Below are 19749 nucleotides of genomic sequence, written 5' to 3'. Positions count from 1 at the left end.
AACTCACCTTGGTGTGCCTCTAGCTAGCTATTCTTTAACCCTAGAACACTGAAGAAACCCATACAGGTTGGACACTAAATTTGTCTTCTATCCCAAACCCCATTGCAGATTCTTTTTTATTTCATTTTAAAGCCAAAATTCTTTACTCCCAAACCCAACTTTTCCCATTATTACTATTTACTTTGCTCCAAAGTTACCTGTAGCATATGCAAAAAACTAACAAATCTAGAGTACTGGTTTATTCAACATTTGCCAATGAGAGTAATACTAAAATCTTTATGAAGTTACTATATTTCTAATTGTTCACACTGAAGATCATTAGAAAGGGCTTGAATTTGAGAATGTAAAATAGCACCAGGAGGCTTTATCTCATTGTGGATAAAACTTTTCCTTTCAGAATGTCTGCTACATGAACTGAACTCATTTGAGAAATCCTAACAGTGCTAAAAATATAATTGTTATTTCCTGAGAGCTTTGTGCTCTCAGGGGGTGGGTGGCTTGGGCAGCTCAGTGGCATTAATGTTTTCATTTTTTATCCTCATCCCGAGTTAGATGTTTTTTGTTTTTTAAGATTTATTTATTTATTTGAAAGAGAGAGAGAGAGGGGGAGAGAACAAGTGGGAAGGGCAGAAGGAGAGCATCTCTAATGGACTCTATGCTCAGCATGGACCCCCATGTGGGGCTCAGTCTCATGACCCTGACATCAAGACCTGAGCTGAAATCAAGAGTTGGACACTTAACTAACTAAGATATCCAGGCACCCTAGAATTAGGTGTTATTTTTTTAACTCGATTTTACAGATGAAAAAAGTTAGATACAGAGAGATTAAGTGGCTGACCCATGTGCCTCAGACTTATGTCATTTACTTTAAAGCCTGCCCACATGGTGATTATACCATCATGGTACCTTTAAACAAAACCTTACACTTAAGGACAGAACTGAATCAAATCTCTCACTGCTTTTGTAGTCACATTTGGAAATGTCATCTCTGGATCTTGACCTCTTCTGCTCCATGAATCCTGCTCTCTGCTCTGCTTCCATGTGCATTCACTAGAGGTATTTTTACCTCTAACTCCACCATCTTCATTACAAGCATCACACTCTCCAACCAGTACCTCTTAATGTTACAGCTTGCTCTTGAGAGTATCCTGTATCCAAATTTTATGTGACCTTCTGGGACCAAAACTACATTTATTCTACCAAAGTTTCAGGATTGCTTCACTGTTCCAAGTCATGACTGCCCTTCCTTGCAAGCTGAAATCCCATTGTCAAATTACTCCACTCAGGAGATCTTCAATTCCTTTGCCATTGTCTGCTTGCATCCTATCTACCTGCCACACCTCAAAACCACTGAATCACTATCATTTTCCTGCATCTGCCTATGTATCACACTCGACATTCCTCTACCAAGCTAACAAAATCAAAACCCACCACTAAAGGGAAGCTGTGGCACTCACACACATGCCAACTCTCCTCACTGTAGATTTATAAAAACTTCAAATTTTCCTAAGTGCTGCCATAGTAATCATTCTGTATTTTCCCAGCCTACTAAATCACATGTCACCTTTCCTCACCTCTTTTCAAACTTCTAAGGTCTTTTGACTGTCAGCTGTCAACCTTGCACTCCACACTCACTCTGCTCTCCCACTGCATCTATGACAGGATTTTCCTCCTTCTCTCCTGTTACTGCTCCATAAAGTATGTGCGTCTTTGCGATAAACACCAACATTTTCCATCACTGAAGAATCTCTCCAGCCAATCTGTGTATGTGTGATCTCTTTCATCGTAATTCTTTTCTCTGGACCCAGGACCAGTACTCATCTAACTACTACATCACTTTTCCTTCACCCCTCCTGTTCTTCTCTTCCCACTCTTGCACCAGCAATTTGAATCTGACCCTTAACCCACAACTTTAATGAAATCATTCTTGTCAAGGTTACCAGTGATCTCAACATTGTTATATCTAATTGTCTATTCTCAGTCTTCATCTTACTTGGTCAGCAGCAATTAACACAATTGATTACATGATTTTTTTTTTATTTGGCTAAGGGACATTCTACTCTGATTTTATTCCAGACTCATTAATCATTCTCCTCAGTGCCTTTTGTTAGTTCCTTCTTTTCTCCTTGCTTTTTAAATGGTGGAATACCCTGAGGCTCAAGTTTTAGACCTCTTAACTTCCCTGACTTCACTCAATTCATTCTTTAGTTATGATATCTAGTCTTATGGCTTTAAAAATCATTAATATACATTAATAATGACTCCCAAATACAGGTCTCTAGCTATACTTCTCCCCTATACTTCAGGAACATTTATCCAAAGCTTCCAATATCTCCACTTGTATGTCGAATTGGCCTCTTACAACGAAAACACCAAAATCCAAACTTTCACTTTTTATCCAAACCTAGTCTTCCTTCTCAGTCTATTGTAATTCTTTCAAAAAGTAATCTTTTATTTGCAAAAAAAATTGAAGTATTTCCTCTCCTTCCTATCTCTCTCAGTCTACACCAATCTTTCAGAATAAATCTGCTTTCAAAATAAGTCCATCATATAACAACACAATACTTCCACTATGTCTATCCATGTGCTCCAGCTACCATCATACCCTCAGGACCTATTCTCAATGCTACAGTAATACTATTACTTTTAAAATATAAGTGTAAGCATGTCAGACCACCCAACATCCTCAAGAGTTTTCATAAAATATTTTTTAAAAATGAATACAGTTAAATACAACGTAGTATTTAAACAGAACAGTGGCTGTCAGATATTAACTACTACCACTCTCTCCCTGGCACATTGTTTCGTATCCAAACTTCCATAAAAGAGTAATAATATAATGAAGATGTTTCCACCAAAGGGTCTTTGCACTTGCCATTCTCTCAAACTTAAACGTCCTTTCTTCTTGTATCCATGACCCAATCATTGCCTCATCTTTCTAGGTTTCTGCTTAAATGTCAGCATACTAGTGAAGTCTTCACTGCTACCTATATGCTTCCTTATTCAATTTTTCTTCACAGGATTCATTACCACATAACATAATGTACATTTTGCTTTTCATTAGTTTACTCTCTATCTTCCTCATGAGGATGTGTATGTGATGGCAGGGAGTTTTTATAAAGTTTTTCACTGTTATATACCTTAGAAAAATGCTGCCAAAGCAGATAGACTCAATACATATTTGTTGAATTAATTAATTAAAAACAAAATAGGCAGGTGCCTTAAGTATCCAAATGGAACAACGCAGTATGGTAAGTCTAGAGAATCATCAGTAAACCAAACCAAAATGAACAAACAAAAAGACAATGATAAGTTCTGGAAAACCCACATAGATGAAGGGAAATAAAAAGGAAAAAAAAAAAAAAAAGAAGAACTAGTTTGCTGCTAGTGGCCACACCTTCTCCACCACCTACCACACACACTGCTTTGGGAACTACTTAAGAAAAAAAAACAAAATTAAACAAAACAGGTATGTGCTGGACAGCACTGTAGGCTCAGATGTTTCATTGCAAACTATGGTATATTCCTGATGATGACAGATAGATATTCAACCTCAGTCTGTACTAACAAGTAGCATGATAGAACGAAAACAAATACCTATTTATACACATCTCTCTATATTTCTATATCCCCATCTCTATTTCTACCTCCACACCTAGCTTATTCTGAATAAGGGGAAGCCAAGAAAACAGCCACATCTCTTAATACAGATGTATCTGTGTTTTGTTTTGTTTTGTTTTGTTTTTAAACAGGGCAGATGAAATCATTCTTCAATTGCCTTTATTTTTTGATAACCAATTTATTTTTGTAAATCAACTGTCTTTTTCTTATTGTACCTGTTATATATTCCTGCATAACAAACTCTTCAAAATTTAGCAATTTAAAATGGCAATAATAAGTGATCTTACAGTTTCCGTGGCCTGGGAATTCAGCAGTAGACTCGTTGTCCTCTGTCTCTGGGCTGTGATCAAGGGCTGTAGCCATCTCAAGATCTGACTTGGGGAAGATCCACCTCTATGATAATTCATGTGGCTGTTGGCAAGAAGCATCTGTTCCTTGCCTCATGGGTCCCTCTGTAGGGCAGCTCACAACATGGCAACTTCATTTTCTTTGGAGCAAGCAAGAGAGAAATTGGGAAAGGTAAAACAAAAGTCACATTTTGTAACCTAATCTCAGAATGACATATTTCTGCTGTATTTAATTTTTTTTTTTTTTTTTTTTTGACAGACAGAGATCACAAGTAGGCAGAGAGGCAGGCAGAGAGAGGAAGGAGGAGAGCAGAGAGCTGAGCAGAGAGCCCGATGCAGGGCTCGATCCCAGAACCCTGGGATCATGAACTGAGCCGAAAGCAGAGGCTTTAACCCACTGAGCCACCCAGGCGCCCCTCAGCTGTATTTAAATTGTCAGATATCAATCATTAGGTCTAGTCTACACTTAAGAGTAGGGGCTTAAACAAAGGGGTAAATACCACCAAGTACAAATGACTGGTGGCCATTTCAGGGGCTGCCTATCATACCACTATTACCCTGTGATCCACTTTTTGGCCAATTGGCGCTTAACTGGTTTTAGGCAGGTACCTTAAAGCATAATACATTATTTATCATCTGTTTTTTTAAACCCACTGATTTTTAAATTAAACCCAATATTCAAAACTTAAAAGAAAATGCACTCTCTTGACTTGTGAAATTTAAAGGAGTAACGTAAGCTGCATATATCCCTGATCTGTAAGAATTTGCACCGTAGATGGTATTCTTTTTTTTATTTTTTATTTTTTTTAAGATTTTATTTATTTATTTAACAGACAGAGATCACAAGTAGGCAGAGAGACAGGCAGAGATAAAGGGGGGAAGCAGGCTCCTGATGAGCAGAGAGCCCAATGCAGGGCTCAATCCCAGGACCCTGGGATCATGACCTGAGCTGAAGGCAGAGGCTTTAACCCACTGAGCCACCCAGGCGCCCCAATAGATGGTATTCTTTGGAGATTACTACCTGCCTATAATTGCTTATTCTATCTTCAAATCAAGTTCTCTAACTTACAAAAGTTGAAGAACTTGTCATAGACCCACTGTTATGAGCTCTCTGATGTGAATTTTACTTCCGTTAAGCTGTTTTTCCATCATAAAGTATAATATCCCTCCATGTAAACTATAATTATTTGGGGAAAAAAACTTGAGAAAATTATAAAAAAAACTATACAGGCACAGGACAGGCAGTTCAGAGAGACTGCTTTATGGCAATTAGAACTCTGAGATGTATAAGAACTTTTATTAATTAAAAGGATGGATATATAAGTTACCTATAGCAACTCCATTGATAAATTTTAAAATAATTTAAAATAAAAATTCATGCCTAATTCAATTGAGAGGTATTTAAACTTTTTATACTACTCCTTGGGCATCACTAATTACTCTTAGGACCCCAGAAAATATTATCTCCAGCTAAGTTATCCCTTCTGAGCACTCGTCCTCATATCCAGCTTCCTACCAAAATCATTACATGGAAATTTCACAAATGCTTCAAAGTCTAAGCACCAAAAAATTTTAAATCCTTTAGATTTTAAAATTAAATTAGAAGTCACAAGTACTTAACACTTAGCATGGCCTAGAAGGTTCTGCCAATCTCTCCATACACACTTGGTTCCACTGTTCCCCCTATTTCTTTCTAGGATACAGATATACTGACCTTCTCTTCTTTTTCCCATAGTCACTTAGGTATTCTCACAAGAGAATTTACAATTTTCTTGAGAAAAGAGAAAATAACTTATACTGTACACATCCACATAATGGATGGGACTGCATGCTAATGAAACTCAGCCATAGAGTATATACTTGAAAATTAAACGGTTACAAACTCATACACACAAATACATACATACACATACACATATACATAGAGAATATACATGGAAGCCTCTTTACCTGATTAAGCTTAAAATTTTATTAACTCCATATGCATACATTAAAATTAAAATTTTTATTAACCCACATATACATACATATACACATATAAATACATACATGTACACATGTGTGGGGGGTGTTAATAATTCAGCTTAATCAAGCACCTGGGTGGCTCAGTGGGTTAAAGCCTCTGCCTTCAGCTCAGGTCATGATCCTAGGGTCCTGGGAGTGAGCCCTGCATCAGGATCTCTGCTCAGTGGAGAACATGCTTCCACCCCCCCATCTCTGCCTGCCTCTCTGCCTCCTTCTGATCTCTATCAAATAAATAAAATCTTTAAAAAATAATAATAATTCAGCTTAATCAAGGAAAAAAGAATCCTTGTATCCTAAACATATCAACCTATAGTTGAAATGAATAAAAGAGTGTTTTTCATTTTTTGGAGGTAAGTATAGCAAATCCTCTTGAAAATAACAAGATATATTACAATTGTTCTATTATGAAAGTTTTATCTGCTAATTGGCATTGGATACTTCACAAACCAACTATCACCTAGAAAACCTAAAAATATTTTAGGAGGTTTTACTCTGTATTGAAAACTCCTCATAAGCATAAGTGAAATAATAATAATAATGATAGTAATAATTATTATTGTTATTTTAAAAATTTTATTTATTTATTTGAGATAGAATTAGAGAGAGCACAAGCACAGGAGCAGAGAGGGAGGGGCAGAAAGAGAGGAAGAAGCAGGCTCCCTACTGAGCATGGTGCCTGATATGGGGCTTGATCCCAGGACCCTGAAATCAGGATCTGAGCTAAAGGCAGATGCTTAACTAACTGAGCCACCCAGGCACCCTAGAAATTATTTTGTATAAATCCTAAGGTCTGCAGTTTCATTTCTTACTTGGTTTCATATACAATAGGGTTTTTTGTTTGTTTGTTTAATATTTTATTTACTTGACACAGAGAAAGATCACAAGTAGATGGAGAGGCAGGCAGAGAGAGAGGGGGAAGCAGGCTCCCCGCTGAACAGAGAGCCCGATGTGGGGCTTGATCCCAGGACCCTGAGATCATGACCCGAGCCGAAGGCAGCCACCCAACGACTGAGCCACCCAGGTGCCCCCACAACAGGGTTTAAATGAAAAGAAAATATAGTATAAGTGACAAATGAAATGGAAAAAAAAAATCAATTCTTTTTGGGGCAAGAAAGAACCTTGAAGATTTCACTGAGTAAATAATGTTCTTAATGTTATTTTCCCACATGATGCTTGCTAGTTTCACTTCACGATGTCTAAGTCTTAAAGCTGGCAAATGAAATAAAATGTTCTAGTTTACCTGAACAGAAAATAAACTACTTATATTTGCTTATTTCTAAATCAGTTATCTCTGGAATAATTTCAGAATATTTCATTAAATTCCCAAAGAGTTTTGTACTTGTAATTTAAAGTAGATTTAGATTTTCCTACATAATAAAACACAGAAATATTATTAGTAAGTTGCACAAGAACATGGACATTGTACTAAGTTAGCTTTAGGCAATGTTTACAAATGCAAGCCACCCTATATGAAAAAATAAGCCATTATACTTACAAGATTTTAACCTTATGATACTGAGAACTTTACTTTTCATATCAGATTATTCCAATATCTATAAAGCTATCACAGAGCAAAACAGATTATCTTTAGCGGTGATACACTAAATGGAATGGGATGGATTTGCTATAACTGAATAGAACAAACTATAGCCTAAAACAGGGGAAACTCTCAAGTGTGGCTCTCAGTCAGCTGTATTTTTACGTCTAGATTCGGCTAAAAATTTGAGGGAATAGGAAATGGTTCTTTATAGCACCATAGAGCAAATAACTTAACCATCTCTGCTTTGGGGTTTCTTTTATCTACTCATAACTTTGCAAATCTCACCCCAAAACTTCTCTCTATCCTCAACTCTCATTTTACAGATTCACCCATTTGTTTTTATTTCTCAAATTCATCATGTTTTTGTTACATTCCAAATTCTGTTCTTTACATATACAGAACATTTTAGCCACCTCTTTGTTATACTGCTCTCTTGAAAGCTATGTCCTATGAAGTTTGGATTTTATACTCACACAATTGCGAAGGTATTTTCAAAATCAAATGCCACCTCTACTCAAGATAAAATATGGGATGAGTATAGGGTGATACATGGAATTGTTGAATTGCTGTATTTTATACCTGAAACTAATATAATACTGAAGGTTAACTAACTGCAATTAAAATAAATAAAAAATGGTTACATTCAAATTATATAGCAAATTTTCTTGTATGTATATATCTTTATAATAAATGTATTTTATATTTTAGCACATCTCTAGATTTAGAGGATAGAATTTCACATATCTACCCCATGCCTTCATATACTTTTCTTTATGTTCAGTATCTTGCATTAGTGTGGTATACTTGCTACACCTAAAGAATCAATATTAAAACATTATTATTAAATACATTGTTTACATTAGGCCTCATTCTGTACTATATACCTCTATGACAAATGCATACTGCCAGGTAGCCATCATTACAGTTTCCTACAGAATGATTTCACCACGCTAAAATTCCTTGTGTTTCACCTATATTCCCTTCTGAAGAGGAGTAAAATATACCACCAAAAATATACCTCTTTGGCATACTGATTATTTTCAGCTAGTTATTTTTAAGAAACAGCAGTAGCCAAGGACTAACTCTGAAAACTGAGTTACACTTTTGTAAGAGACATTTATATTTACAAAGGAAATGTCCATTTGTACGGGTGTCTACCTGTCCATACCAGAAGAGAAAGACTGTGAATCTTTAGAAATTTTTATCAATGGAGAAGACAGAGACTTAGATCTGCATAACAACCTTACCCTTGTTCACTGTGTTTTTTTCTAGCAGCCTCTGTAATTGGCTGGAGATGATGTACAAGGTGATGGCTTAGGTCATTTTAGGGAGTTACTTGGTTTTCTTGAGTATCTCCCATGGATACAGGTGGTATACATGCTATTAAACTTCTGTTTTTTTGTTTTTCCTGTTAAGCTGCCTTATTATTGGGAGAATGGAGGGGTCCCAACCAAGAACCCAGATGGGGAGAGGGAAAATTACTTTTCCACCTCTACACTTCTTTCCAGAGAATACCTGGCAATCACGCATCTTTTTACAGGCTCTGTGGTTTTGCCTTTTTCATAATGTTATACAGTTAGACTCATGTATATTATGTAGCCTTATCAGAATGACTTCTTTCACTTAGTAATATACATTTAACATTCCTCCATGTCTTGTCATGGCTTGATAGCACACTCCTTTTTACTGATGAATGATATCTCATTATGAATATACCATAATTTACCCTTTCAGCTATTGAAAGACATCTTGGTTTCCAGTTTTAACTATGGATAAAGTGGTTAAAAACATCAACAGATGAATGGATAAAGAAGATGTGGTATATATACACAATGGAATACTATGCAGCCATCAAAAGAAATGAAATCTTGCCATTTGCAACAACATGGATGGAACTAGAGCATATCATGCTTAGCGAAATAAGTCAAGCAGAGAAAGACAACTATCATATGATCTCCCTGATATGAGGAAGTGGTGATGCAACATGGGGGCTTAAGTGGGTAGGAGAAGAATCAATGAAACAAGATGGGATTGGGAGGGAGACAAACCATAAGTGACTCTTAATCTTACAAAACAAACTGAGGGTTGTTGGGGAGAGGGGGGTTGGGAGAAGAAGGGGTGGGGTTATGGACAATGAGGAGGGTATGTGCTTTGGTGAGTGCTGATTCACAGACTAGTACCCCTGGGGATAAAAATACATGTTTATAAAAAATAAAAAATTTAAAAAAATTCACGTGTAAAATATTGTGTGGATATAAATTTTCATCTCAATTGAATAAATATCTTAGGAGGCCTCTTAATATGGTAGTAAAAGTATAGTCTGAGTGGGAGAGGCAGCATTCTATACTTCTATGCTTAGGTTCCAATCTTATAGTGGACCTGGGTTATGACCATACAAGAGCTTCTCAGCTTTTTTTCTCCCTTAGTTGAGGAAGAAAGTCTAGAAGGGCCTGGAATTAGGTAATTTCCTCTCCCCTAAGTCAGACAGACATTAGTGAGGCACTTTCCTTTATCTGGTAAGCATTCCTTGTAGAAGTTGCTAGAGGGTTTTTTCATAATGTATTTCCTTTAGGTATATGTCAAAATGGTTACCCTTCCCCTCCTCTTAGCCAGGCACAAGGTAATTTTTCTCTGACCATGAAAAACTGGTGGGGCTCCTGGAGCTAAAACCTACAAAATGGGGGGTAGGGGTCCCCAAGGTGTTTTTAACCCATCAACTGGATCTATACTCAGCTTCCAGAATTTTACTGAAGTTCCTCTAAGTTTTCTGTGCTGGCTCCAGAAACTTCTGCTTCAACTAAACTGATCTATAATTCTCTACATTCACCTTCTCTCCACTTTCCAGGGTGGTGGTTTATACTGTGACCCCAATTCTCTTATGGATCTACGAAATGCTGTTGATTTTCGGTTTGTTCAGCTTTTTTTCCTGTTGTGGAGGCTGAAGTGATGACTTACAAGTTCTTTACATGTTCAAGTGGGATTCAGAAATCTTTCAAATGTAATTTTAATAACAACTTTTTCCCCCTCTTTTCTCAGAAGAAAGCGCATGTGGTAAAGGAATACGCAGATCAATATTGTCTGCAAAATTCATGTTTGGAATATAGGTCTAGTATACTTTTAGAAACTCTAGAAACCTTTTTTAAAGCTAGTGACAAATATGCCTTAAAGTTCCCCTCACCTTGACTAAACTTTTGACTGGCTGATTTCAAGACTCTAGTCCCCTGATCTTCCTTTTTACTAAGAGGCTTTGTTTTACGGCACCTGGGTGGCTCAGTGGGTTAAAGCCTCTGCCTTCAGCTCAGGTCATGATCCCAGGGTCCTGGGGTAGAGTCCTGCGTTGGGCTCTCTGCTCAGCAGGGAGCCTGCTTCCTCCTCTCTCTCTGCCTACTTGTGATCTCTCTCTGTCAAATAAATAAATAAAATCTTTAAAAAAAAAAAAAAGAGGCTTTGTTTTAGCTCATTGTAAATTTTTCCTTTGTCCCTCGGATATGTAAATCATTTTAAAAACCTCTTGTTACTTTCACATTCCAGAATGTCTTTTTTAAGGAGCTTGGAGTATCCCTTTGAAATGTAATCTTTAAGGGAGCTAGCACCCCATCTCCCAGACTAGGTGGGAGGACAGGGACCATACTTCAGTAGTGCCTTGTTCCAAACTGTAAAACTACCTTCTTTCACAAAGAGAAATTCGACTTTTCTTTTGTGCAAAGCCATTTCACAAACCCAAATGGCCTGTGTTTTCCCCTCTCACTCCACTGCTTAAAAGTCTTCTTACCCTTATTTGTTTCAGCTGAGTCAAGATCAGACTGAATTCTGACCTCTCTTTGCTACTGCAGTCTTGCCTGTGTATGTGTATGTGTGTTTGTGCATATGTAAGAGCATGAGAGTAACAAGGAGAGGGAGAAGGGGAGGATGATGATTAAATGGCCATAAAACTTGAGAACATAAAATAATTTCCATGATCCTCAGTATATAAAAGGGAGTTAGTAGGACTGTAAGTAGATCACATAGTATATATAAAAGCACTGTGAAACTCTACTTATCTTTACAGAATCAAATTTTCTCCAGGAGTGATTCAACATCTAAAAATCCACATGAATATTAAACTATCATGAATAAATTATGCAATTACCCCATTCGTTTCACTGTCTAATGTAAAAGGCTTTGGTCATTGCACTAAATTTGGGACTGCTTGAATTTCCTTTATTTATGAGAACCATAAGAAATTCCCTTTTATGTAAGAAAAAAATGGCTTAATATTGGTGATTTCATTTGGGTCAATCTAAATACAATGTAATTAAAATAATGGTCTTTCTTACAGAGTAATTTTGACAAGCTCTTCTGGATCTAGTATTTTTTATAAAATATAATACTTTATTATAATTATTATTCTATTTATTATTAATTAGGCTCCAATTATATTAGTGTTACAATTTTGTATCTGATGCTTTAAAAATAATTTCTACTTTTAACCCTCCCCCAAACTATTTTCATAAGTGAAGAGAGGAGACTGTCCCAATTAGCATCTAATATTCCAAGGTAAACAAAACAGGTGCACATTCTGAATACAGTATATAAATATGCATTTCAATTATTAGTCTCTTCCCTACTTTTGCAATTGTAAACTGTGGTCTTTTTAAATTACAGTACAAAACAGATGGTGAAGAGTTAAAATGATATTTCCTTTAATATAAACTACTGTGCTAAGTGATCTCACACTACAAGTTATTCATTCAATACACCAATTTATTTACTGCATTAAAATATATTGGGTTAAATGGCCACTTTAGCCACACTTGCCATATCATGAGTCTGACTTTAAACAGAATGTGACTGTAGTGTACTCACCCGATCTAAAAGAAGAAAGAATAATGGACGCTGTGAGCCTAGTAAGAAATCATACTCTGCAAAATGACAAGATACAGCATGATAAGAAATTCAGTTTTTATCCTTGACTTCCTTTATGGAAAAAGAGATCTTACATATGTTAGAATATAATAATAATAATAATATGATTTTAACTAAAATGAGTCTCACAGACAGCAAACTAGTAGCCCACTGACGTTCATTAGCTTCTTCTTGGGTATGTCATTATGTTTGTAAATAATATTATATATATATGTATAATATTATGTATATATATATTCACACATGTACATAGAGCAGGGAATAAATATTCAGTGGGCTTTGACTAATTGGTGACAATAGATTTAATACCAGATCATTCAACATTTATACATACATATATGAAATATATATATATACTTATATTATTTCATTTGTGCAAGACTGTACATTTCCCACTTTGAAATAAATCGATTATAATATTACACTAGGACAAACTCAATAAAATCTCCCCATTTTAAAAAATGTTTCAAGTCCATGAATTATGCAAATATATGAAGGATCCAAAATATTTTCATTTGGGATGGTAGTCTTTTTGTGGTTATTAGCATAATGAAGTCAGTTTCATTGGAAATGAAGAATTAAAACATGTTACAATAGCCCAGTAATTTGATCCCTTTACACTTTCATAGATCTAGATTTCTACTACATTACTGTACAGAGGCTAAAAATGTCTTATGTGCAACTGGGAAGATAATATAAATTCCTAGTATTAGTCCTTCAAGTACAACCATCCCAGATTATTTTCCAAACCATGAAATTTGGTTCAAGTCAATGGAGGTATGTGAGGGACCACTGAAATCAGCATATGGAATTATCACTGTAGATACATTTATTTCCACTTGAAAATATCTCTGTGAGTCCTTCACATCAATGTCTAGTTTAACCTTCTTGAGTGGGCCAAATTCAGCAAGAGTATGTATAAAAAACAACTGCATGAATTGGTACAACCACATTTTTACCACCGTCTTTGTATTTTTCCGTCGTCACATGCTGCCTTGTCTCAGTGGCCTTTAGGTCATGTGTGGGTCATTTATTGGCCCTGCTGGACAGTCCGAACTGTCCAGCTTTCAGACTCTGTGATACACTTCCTGGCTAACGTCTTCCAACCTCCTCAGCTCTTGCCTGCCCCCACCCAATGACACACTCTGCAATCGCTTATGCTGTATATTCTGTTCCAATACACCACCTCCTCTGGGTCTTCATCAAGGTGACTGAGACTGAGCTCCTTTTCTGAATGCACACATTGCCTACCAGATGATCATGCCTTCTTAACAGAATTACAGGTGGTACGAACTTCTCTAACATTTCTTTGTCTTCGTTACAGCCACCATAGAAAGTTCCCGCAGGTCACTACTCAAAAATTCTCCAGATTTGCTTTGTTTCATGTTGTTTAGTTTTCACATGACATCCAATTTCAGAGAACAGATGGTGACTTCTCCAAAGAACTCACTCACTAATTCTCTCTCTTTCTCCATTACATTGATGTGCTTATACAAATTTCTATTGCTCATTCAGCAAAGTCCTAGCCAGGCAGGAAGATACCAGTTTTCTCTTTATGAAGATACCATCTTTACTATCCAGCTTTGTTTAATTTAAAGTGGGGCAGAAATAAGGGAAGAGGAAGGATATGTAGCCATAACCCACTAGGTCAACACATCTTAGATTCTAGACTAGTCCTTTTCCATTTTCTTTTATATAGCCTGGAAGTGGATAATCAGGAAGATAGTATCCGGATTTTTTTTTTTTTTTTTGGTACATCTTTCCTGAATAAGTCTAGCACTTCTCTTTAGAAAATGGAAATATCTATCCCACATCTTTCCAAGATAACAAAGACAAAGTTTAAAACCACCAACCTGCTGCACCAGTTGTCAATATTTTGGTTGCTTAGTTTTGCTTTTTCCCTCCAAATATTGCATCATATAATGTATGCATTATATGTATGCATCTTCATTGATAAAGATTATGTCCTAATTTCTAAAATATATTTGGCAGACAAATATGTTTTAAAACTTGAAATAGCAAAATCTTTTGAGTTAATCATTCCAATTCTGAAAGATTAAGGATTTATCTTTTAAATGTTGTTCTAATGGATGCTTCCAAGACTCTGCCAAAGGGAATCCATTAAGTAGATCAAATTTTTTTTACTTGAATGGAATTTCTTGTAAGTGTAGTTCATAACTAGTAGATCATAAGGCATATCTCACACATAAGCACTTAAAATTTACCTTCCTAAGACAAATACCATATGATTTTACTCTGACGTGGAATCAAAAAAGAACAAAATTAATAAATAAAATGCAGAATCAGGCTGGCCAATACAGAACTGATGGTCGTCAGAGGAGAGGAGAATAAAGGGATGGGCAAAATGGGTGAAGGGGAGTAGGACGTACAGGCTTCCTGTTGTGGAATGAATAAATCACAGGGATGAAAGACGCAGCATAAGAAATATAGTCAGTGATGCTGTAATAGTGTTAGATGGTGACACAGGGGTAGCTACATTTGGGGTGAGTACAGCATCATGTATGAATTTGTCAAATCACTGTGTTGTACAGCTAAAACTAATGTAATATTATGTGTCAAATTTATTAAATAAATAAATAAACCAACCAACCAACCAACCTTGGGTGCCTGAGTCATGCAGTCAGTGAAGCCATGGACTCTTGGTTTTCGTTCAGGTGGTGATCTCAGCGTGGGGAGATCAAACCTTGCATTGGGCTCTGCACTCAGCACATCTTCTGCTTAAGACTCTCTCCCCCTTTCTTCACCAGCCAACCCCCCCAACCATGCTCTAAAATAAATTAATAAAAATCTTAAAAAATAAACCTTTTTTAAGATCTTGTTTATTTGAGACAGAAAGAGAGCACAAATGAGTGGGGGGAGGGGCAAAGGGAGAAGGAGAAGCAGAGTCCCTATTGAGCAGGGAGTCTGACACACGGCTCTATCCCAGGACCCCAAGATCACGACTGGAGCCGAAGGCAGATGCTTAACCAACTGAGCCACCCAAGGTGCTCCATAAACAAACCTTAAAGTCATGCTTACATCTAATCAAGTAAAAAACATTAAGTTGCAGTAGAATGTTATGCTTTATCGTTTTTCTCTACAAACTAAATTCTTTTAAAGGAAAATACATATTGGAATACTTAGTATTTTATAAAAATCATTTGGAAGAGGCTTATATTATTTATATGTCCTAGTCCATTCAGGCTACTATAACAAAAGACTGAGTCACTTATAGGCAATACTTTGTTCTGTAGTTCTGAAGGTGAGAAGTCCAAGACCAAGACACTGACAAATTCAGTGTCTGGTTAGAACCTTCTTCCTCGTTCATAGCTAACCATCTTTTACATTGTGTGTCCTCACATGGTGCAGAGTGTAAGGGATTTCTCTAGGGTCTTTTTTATTGTTTCTATTTTTTTCATTTAAATTCAATTAATTAAAATATATTAATGGTTTCTGAGGTAGAGTTCAGTGATTGATCAGTCTTATGTAATACCCAGTGCTCATTACATCACATGACCTCTTTAATGTCTATCACCCCAACCACCCACCCCTCTAGGAACCCTCAGTTTGTTTCTTATGATTAAGAGTCTCTTATAGTTTATCTCCCTCTATGATTTCGACTTAGTTTATTTTTTCCTCTCTTCCCCTATGATCCTCTGTTTTGTTTCTTAAATTCCACATATGAGTGAGATCATATGATAATTGTCCTTCTCTGGTTGAGTTATTTCACTTAACATAATATCCTCTAGTTCCATCCATGTCATTGCAAATGGCAAGATTTCATCTTTTTCTGAGGGCTGAGTAGTAGTCCACAGTGGGGGGGGTGTCTTGTTAATCCCAATTTCCCAATTTTTTTTTTTAAGATTTTATTTATTTGACACAGGGAGAGAGCACAACCAGGGGAAGCAGCAGGCAGAGGCAGAGGGAGAAGCACGTTCCCTGCTGAGCAAAGAGCCTGATGAGGTGCTTCTATCCCAGGACTCTGGGATCATAACGTGAGCCAAAGGCTAATCCCATTCTTAAGGATTCCACCCTCATGACCTAATCACCTACTAAGGACCCCACCTTCTAATACTATTGTCTTGATGGTTAGCATTTCAACATGAAATTTGTGGGGACACAAAGAATTTGGTCTGTAGTTGTATTGTTGTTTCACCCTTCTGGTTTTTTCTAGGTTTCTTAGCTTCTCTAAGAAAAATTCTTCTTCTAAGAAAAATTCTTTTTGTAAGAAAAATTCAACATGATATATTTGACATGCATATATTTGTCAAGGTTTGTAATTTGTGTGAATTAATATATAACATACATGCAATTAGTGATGTTTGTGTGTATGTGAAAAAAATCACTTGCAAAGGAGTTATGCTGGTATAATGGCTAGAAATTATTGAATATTATGCATTATTTCACCCCTTGATACTGACTGCCACTAAAGTTTATGATTCCAATGCATAAAACACATCTCTGAAAAGTATTTTTTTATAGATCTCTTCAAGATCACATTATATATGATAAAAGTGCAATCAAAATGGAGTAGAAAGTTCCAAATTTAGAGTACTTTATCCTAATAAGAATAGACTTTAAATATGTTTGGCTCTCCACATATTTTGTTAATTTAAGAATAAAAAATATGAAACAACAAAGGGCTTTTTTTTTAAAAAAAAGTATATATATAACTTAAGGGAAAAAGTTTTAATCAAAATGCAAATTTCATAAAAATAATATCTGTGAAACAGCATATCTTGTTAGTATTATCAGAAAAATGTTTATCATACACTATTAATCAATATTCATTTATGAATAATTTTCAGGCTGACCATTTCTAATTTGCATAAAATAAATATTCTCAAAATGCATACAATTTTCCCTCTAATGAAAAATGCTAGTTGTAATAATTACTTTGAGTGCTGATTTATATCATATGGTGTATAACATAATAGGTAATCTGCAATGTACTTAATCATATATTATGAGTTGACCAAATTTTGGTTAGCAGTTAACACTTCAGCAAAAGTTGAATTTTTTTTTAAACATTTTTTTTTATTTATTTGACAGAGAGAGATCACAATTAGGCAGAGAGGCAGGCAAAGAGAGAGGAGGAAGCGGGCTCTCCACAGAGCAGAGAGCCCGATGCGGGGCTCGATCCCAGAACCCTGGGATCATGACCTGAGCTGAAGGCAGAGGCTTTAACCCAGTGAGCCACCCAGGTGCCCCAAAAGTTGAAATTTTTAATGGCACAGTAATTTCAAAACCAACAACAAAACAAAATGATAATGAAAAAACCCAAATTTCTAATAGGAAATAAGTAGAATTTCTGAAATTATTTCATTATTGCTGAGTGATTACAGATAATGTTTAGTAAATGAATATACAAATATTTGGTCCATGGAACTATTTTGATTCCTATAGTCCCATGACAGTTCAGTTTTATTATAATCTCTCATTGTATTTCCTATACTCTAATAAAAATCACTGTGTCATACTGGGGCAAAGCTAACAGGAAAAGTGAAAACTTGATGAAGATATTATACTATAGAAAGAGAGACTAACCTTGAGCAACACATGGGGTTAGGGTAGAAGTCAAGACTGAACCAGAATGCTAAAGAGAGCTCAGGTTCATAGAGTAAGAGGAGGTCGGAAGGTATATAGTGCCAGAAATAAGTTAGGGGTGCCTGGGTGTCTCAGTAGGTTAAGCAGCTAGCTGCCTTTGATTCAGGTCATGATCCCAGGGTCCTGGGATGGAGTCCAGGGTTGGGGGGGGGGGGTCCCAGCTCAGCAGGGAGCCTGCTTCTCCCTCTGCTGCTCCACCCTGTTTGTGTGCTCTGTCAAATATTTTTTTTTTTTTTTTAGTTTCTCATAGTTTAAAAAATAAAAAAAAAAAAAGAAACAAGTTGGACTTTGCAAGAGGTTCAAGTACATAAAATGAGAAAAGAGTTGGGACATGTTAAGTCCAATATTAAAGCAATACGTATTATTAATGTAAATAATTGATTTAGTGCATTATAATTAATAAAAATGGCATATATACATATATATGAAAGAAAAAAAGAAATGATTATGACAGAGTTATAAGGAATGAAATGATTAGAGATGAGACTTAAGTATTTAAAGCATATATATTAAAGACTTTTAGGGCCAAACTAAAGAAGGAGAAGTTTTATGGCAAGCATTTAGGAGCTTTTTAAAGTTTGAAGGAAGTTACTAAGCTGGAAGGTATCATTGTCCATAATGTGGAATCTATTACAAAGCACCTAATGTGCATACAGATCCAAAGCATACTACCCATATTGTCCATAAGGTCTAAAAGTACCTAGTCTGAATCCTTGTTTTCTCACTTACGACAGACAATTAATTTCTCTGTGCCTCAGATGTCTCTTCCTTAAAATAAGGTAATAATCAACCTAGTACATAATGTTATAAAATTCAACCAAATAATTAAATATTTGTAAAGCTCTTAAAACAGGGCCTCTAGGGGATGCCCAGATGGCTCTGTTGGTTAAGGTTAAGCTAAGGGCTCTTAATTTCAGCTCTGCTCCAATCCTGGTCTCAGGGTAATGGGATCCAGCCCTGCCTCGGCTCGGTGCTGGGAATGGAGGCTGTTTGGGATTCCCTCTCTCCCTCTCCCTTTGCCCATCCCATCTCTCTAAGAACAAAACAAAACAAAAAATAGGGCCTCTAGCACAGTAACTGTGAACAATTTATTTGATAAATAAGACAAAAGTAAATAAAACAATGAAAATTTTATTGGTTCTTGGAAGATAGTCCGTTGTTACCAACAAAGCACTAACTGAAATCTTTTACCTAAGAAATGGTGATGGCTGGACTGTTAAAGCTTCCTGTACAATTCCTCTGGGCACTCCTGAATCAAACAACCACCCACTAGGGATTTCTGTTGTACAAATTAATTTTAATCGTAAGAGAGTCCCTCATCTTCAATTTGGGGTTTGGCATTGTTACTCAAATATCAGGTAACCTCTGATAGATTATCGATTTGTCTAGACTTTTGGCAATTTACCTAATACTAGTCAAAACTTATGATGATTGATGGAAGAGACTCAGAGATAAATCATTTGTCCTAACATAAAACAGAGATGAGGCTAAGTAAAAGGAGATGCCATGCTTGACACTGAGATAAAATTCTCAGACTTCAGTAATAACATATCTCACACACACACACACACACACACACACACACTCCATCCTGTTATTGATATTGTTTACTGCCACACAAGAAAATAAGTCACAGGTATTTTCATACTTCATGCTAAATATTTCAGTGTTTTACGTACATAATACCAATTCCTAGCATAAAGA

The sequence above is a fragment of the Mustela nigripes genome, chromosome 6 (assembly GCF_022355385.1).
Source record: "Mustela nigripes isolate SB6536 chromosome 6, MUSNIG.SB6536, whole genome shotgun sequence".
NCBI classification, from domain to species: Eukaryota; Metazoa; Chordata; class Mammalia; order Carnivora; family Mustelidae; genus Mustela; species Mustela nigripes.
The sequence above is the reverse complement of the archived record's forward strand: the minus strand, read 5'-3'. Positions refer to the sequence as shown.